The sequence below is a fragment of the Triticum aestivum genome, chromosome 4D (assembly GCF_018294505.1).
Source record: "Triticum aestivum cultivar Chinese Spring chromosome 4D, IWGSC CS RefSeq v2.1, whole genome shotgun sequence".
In the NCBI taxonomy this organism is placed as follows: Eukaryota; Viridiplantae; Streptophyta; class Magnoliopsida; order Poales; family Poaceae; genus Triticum; species Triticum aestivum.
The window spans coordinates 497,270,086-497,275,597 of NC_057805.1; the positions used below are offsets into that span (position 1 = coordinate 497,270,086).

The 5,512-nt window shown below is 51.3% G+C and overlaps 1 pseudogene; it reads right to left on the reverse strand.

Moving 5' to 3' along the window:
* Positions 1-1,536: 1,536 nt before the first annotated feature.
* LOC123098992 (flavonol synthase 1-like) lies at positions 1,537-2,809 on the reverse strand (annotated as a pseudogene).
* Between the last annotated feature and the right edge of the window lie 2,703 nt (positions 2,810-5,512).

The window sequence follows — 5,512 nt, forward strand, 5'->3', positions numbered from 1 at the left end:
ACAGACTAGCCCACGCCACCGTGCGAGGGATCTGGGTGGAACCCCGCCAAGGAGGCCCGCCCGCACCTCCACCAGTCGCGAACGCGTACAAGGGCCGCGCCGGCCAGAAGGGGGAGCACCACCAAGCACTGCAAGTCAGGAACATCATAATCAATAGTACGCGAAGGAACTAGCAAGGACCCGCCGGATCTGGCCGACCCGCGCCGCCGCACGCAGGCACTGGGCGGAAAACGTCTGCACCGCCGCGCGCTGGATCTGCTCGGGACCGCGCCGAAATTAGACTGGCCCACGCCGCCGCTCGCCGGAACTGGGCGGGAACGCACCAAAGCTAGCAGGCCCGCACCGCCGCGCTCCAGATCGGCCGAGGATGCGCAGAAACAGATTAGCCCACGCCACCGTGCGAGGGATCTGGGTGGAACCCCGCCCGCACCTCCTCCAATCGCGAACGGGTACCAGGGCCGCGCCGGCCAGAAGGGGGAGCACCACCAAGCACTGCAAGTCAGGGACATCATAATCAATAGTAATTAGGACATCAAAACCATTAGTAGTTAGGGCATCACATCAATGCCTCGGTTGGTCTGTAGTTAGGACATCAAATCAATTTCTCGATTGGTCCATAAACTTTAGGGGTGTAAATTGGTGTTTTACACTGGTATTTATGATAATCCAAGCGCTCATACGGGTAAAAAGAGTGGCCTCTGTATTTTACACTGGTGTTTTGCGAGAAAACGATGAAGCCAGCGCGCCCTCAATGGATTTTAGTGACGAGGAGGTGGCTGCCACACATCAGGAGAGCTGACTTGTTGGCTCGTGCGAGGCTGATGATTGATTAAGGATAATGCACTGATTCACACCGACCAGACGCAGAAACTGTCACTTTTTTATTGGCTGATTTCTTTATTGAAGGTCAATTCTTTCTCGGTCGAATGTGAACATCAAATTCATTATAGTAATTAGGACATCAAACCCATTAGTAGTTAGGACGTCAAAACAATGCCTCAGTTGGTCGAGCCTTCAAAGTCGGACGAGCTCTGCTTTTAGTTGAAGTATATCCTGAATGTAATGAATTTTTATCTTTATATGAAACTCGCCGTGTTTGCATGAATCACTTCTGGTTCATATTAAAATCCGCCCGGTTTACATGATTTTCATCTGGTTGATTCAAAATGTTGTTAAAATGTATGCGGGCAGCGTTGAATGACGACCTCCGGCACCAGTGTATGCAGGAGAAAATTTGCAGTTCGGTGTTGGAGATGCCCTAAACCATAAGGGTGTAAACTAGTGTTTTACACGTGTGTTTATAATAATCCAAGCGCTTGTTCGGGAAAAAAGAGTGGCGTCTGTAATTTTTACACCGGTGTTTTGCTTAAAAACGACGAAGCAAGCGCGCCCACAATAGATTTTAGTGACGAGGAGGCGGCTGCGGCACATCAGACGGTGAAGATAAAAGAGAGAAAATAACCAAAATATTTAACTTAGATAGGGAATGACATTCTTTTTATATGATCGCGTATAAGCGAGATTGTTGGTTGAACACTGAAGCTTTGTAGGGTGAAAATTGATATCACTGCACTTGCTCACGCCTGCAAGCAATGCATAGCCGGCGGCGGCTCGGACGAAGATCGATCGATCGATCGACTACTGCGGTAGCTTGTTGATCCTGCAGTATCTGTAGTTCTCGAACGTCTTGGCCTTGTAGTCGTACTTGGCAGGGATCTCGCCGGCGACGAGGCGCGGGTGCGGCCCGACGACGTACTCTCTCCGCGGCTCCACGAACACCGGCCACGACATCCGCGTCTTCTCCCTGCTCACCGTCGCCCGGTGCAGCACCGACCTGTACCTCCCGTTACTAAAAATCTAGCACAAACACACGTGTGGGACGTTCAGTTGACGACACGGTACGATCAAAGTGAAGAACAAATGGAGCGTTAGCTTGCCTCGATCTGGTCGCCGACGTTGACGATGAGGGCTCCTGGCACGTGCTCGACGTCGCACCAGAGGCCGTCCTTGGACACCTGGAGGCCCGGCACGCCGTTGGCAACGAGGACCGTGAGCGCGCACAGGTCGGTGTGCGGCGCGAAGCCGAGCGCGAGCTCCGGCTGCGGGCACGGCGGGTAGAAGTTGACCTTCTGCATGAGCACCAGGCCGTCCTCGCCGCCGCCGAACGCCTCCGCCATGGCACCCTCCTCCAGGCCCAGCCCGCCGAGAGCCGCTCCAGTACCTCCCGCGTCAGCCGCCGCATGTGGCCGCAGTACGCCTCGTTGGCCTGCCGGTACCCCCTGGGTTTGTCTGGCCAGAAGCCGTGGTTCACCGCGGCCGGCGGCGAGACGTTGTGGAACAAGAAGTCGGACCACATCTTTTTGTCGCCGGGGCTCCTCTGGACGGTGGAGCCGTAGCCCTCGGTCTTCCCCGAGGCCGGGTCCATCGCGTACCGCTGCTTCTCCTCCTGCGGCAGTGCGAAGAACTCCTGCCCCACGCGCTGCAGCTCCACCACGGCATCCGCCGGCACGCCGTGGTTCACCGCCTGGAAGATCCCCCACTCCGTCGCCGCCTCCACCATGCGGCAGCCGGCGTCCGGCAAGGACATGTCAACCACTGGGATCTGCAGCGGCGAGGCCCCGAGGAAAGTGGTGGCGCGCGGCCGCTCGTGCTCGGGCCGCACGAACTCCGGCGGGAGCGCAGCCAGCGACGACGCCAAGGCCTGCACGTTTTGCACCACCCCCGCCATACCTCGAATCAACCAGTTCAAGATTTCTTTGTACTGCGCGCTTCGTCGTCACGATGTTTTTACTCGTTTTGGTTTAGTTGACTGATTTTAACAGGCGCGCCAGCCGCCCGCTCGGCCATCCGATGACGCTGATGACAATTGCGCCCGCTGCACTGTTTTCACATAGGGATATCTGCCTTTTTCAGTTTATAGGTGGTCCATGTGCTCCACGTTCACAAGGGCAAGTTATTTTGACGTTTTAGCGGCACACTAAGCTAGCTAGTAGCTATCACTCTTAATGCAAAAAGTGGCAGCGTTGTTACCGCCATGAACCCATCAAAGAAATGTGCAAATAGGAACCGATATTTGGCAACAAAATCAGTCGTTTTGAAGCATTTGCAATATTGTTTAGAAAACAATTTAGATCCACCAACAAATTTCTAGATCGCGTCAATCGTCTCTCTTGCGCGACATGTTTTCCCGGTCGCAACCTCAGCTTGAGCCGAATGATCCAATCCACATGTTCTATCTCCAATCCTTCCCTTTATCTACCTTGCCCGACACCCATTGCCCCAAAGGCCGGTGGCCCCTACTGCGAGCGGCGCCATGACGGCAGTCGACGATACTACTATGGATGTTGTGCTGCGAGGCCGTCCGAGTGAGTGCTGCGAGGTGGCGGCAGTTGTTGTTCTGAGGTCGTCAGAGTTGCTACGTGAAGTGTTGCAATGGATGGATGCGTCATTGCGAGCCGGTGTTGCAAGAGGACACCGACATATTTCTAGTTAGTGATGTGAGAGCGCCAGCATGCTACGAGGGGCCATCTTGTGTTGCAAGGCATGCTGCTAGCCAGTGTTGCGGGAACGCCGCCGTGTTGTGGGAGTGACGCCGGTGCGGTGAGGCGATGTTGCGACGGGTTGCGTTGTCGTGCCACAAGCCGGTGTTGCAAGCCTACAAGAGCGCCATAGTACGGCGAGGCATTTTTGCGATTGGTGGTGTCTTGTAGCGGGGGGAGCACTGTTGTGCTACGAGGCGTGCTACAAGCCAGTGTTGCGAGCCATGCTATGGGAGCGCTGCGGGTATGGCAAGCCGATACTACTGGAGCGTCGTTGGTGCTGCAAGCCATGTTGTGAGTGGAAAACCGCATGTGCTACGAGGGGGAAGCACGGGTGGGAGAATCGTGGGATGTATTGGGCACAAGACACACCATTGTGATCATGTGAACCGATAGGTGGCCATGCTGCAGGGGGTGGTCGTTCCTGCTGCAGTCGTGTGCGTTGTAAGGGCCGGCCGATGACCGCTGCTGCAAAGCCCTCGTGCGCAATGCTGCAAGTGTCGGACAACATTGTTGCAAAGGCCGACGCGCCATGCCGCAATGGATGGTCGTTCTTACTGTAAACAAGACGTGCAAAGTTGCAAAGACCGGCCACCAATGAGTTTGCGTTCACACGCCTACAGAAATTGGGCGGTTGGCCTTGATCCTATTGTATGGCTAGGGAGCCGGTTTAAAAATCGTAACTATCACCCGGATGATGCCTTGATCTATTAGATTTTTCTTGCGGGAGTTGATTTTTTTCTTTGAAAACATAGAATTATTTCTCAGATGATCGATAGGCCATTTAGAAGAGTTTGAGAAATAAAATCAGGGATCATAGAGTCCCTAGAAGATGTAAAACTTAGTACAACAATAGCATGTACTACCGTTTTAAAATCCGACACGTATGAGGCAGTGCAGCCCCATGGCAACTGTAGGTGGAAGAGTTACATCAAGGAGTACTTGTGGCAGAATTGTCAAAAAAAAAGGAGTACTTGTGGCAGAATTGTCCAAAAAAAAGAGTACTTGTAGTATAGTTACGTGTTTGTGCATTTAATTTTAGACACACACGCAAAAAAACCAATCAGGCTCAGACTGTGATTGATTTGGTGTACCAGTAAGCATGCACGTGCAATGCACAAATAAACGTACAAAGGAATTTCTTTCTTCATAATTAGCAGATAATTTTTTATAGAAAAATATCACAATCGTATGTGATTGTTCATGGTTCTTACATGATGAAACACAATTTTCCCCGGAAACAAACAGGGAAAAAGGTATCCAATAATATTTTATTCAAGGACAAACTCATGTCATACATGCATGAGAATAACACCAGATTCACAAATCAACATCAATTACACATAGAACAATGTCAATTATAACAGTGCAGGGCCACAAAACAATTCACCAACCTGTATTGATCAAAATCGGTTCAATTTCACACATAGAAGCATTTGCCATAGTGCTCGTAAATGCCTTCATTTGGTAGAGTTACTGTCCGACAGATATCGGACACATCAAGTGCATCACGTTGATATTGGTGCAGCTGTGGTAACTATAGTGCCTTTCCTTTGTACCTGGAAGTGGCATGGTCTAGCCAGGGCTTCTATTTCCTGTTGTAATGAATTGCCGCTGCATTCTCGATTTGAACAGTGCCAACAGCTGGATCATAGCCAAGGCCCAAGACATGCCAAGTGCGGCCCAATGCAATGCATGTGTCAACTTGCGACCCTCATTCTACAAAACAACTTCTCTTAGTAAGTGAAACCAAGAAAAGCTACTGGTGAGTGAGTTTTACAGACATAACGTATATAGTGGGTAAATGTAGCTCAAAAATATCACAACCATTTTTTTGCCCTATTACTTACCAAATTTTGCAAATAATGGTATACTCGAGTGATGTTTCGCTTCTTCCAGCCATTCAGGTCAAACATGTCCATTCCAAAAGCCCAACCACAGGCAAGTGTATCAAAGTTCTCAGAGATCTTAGG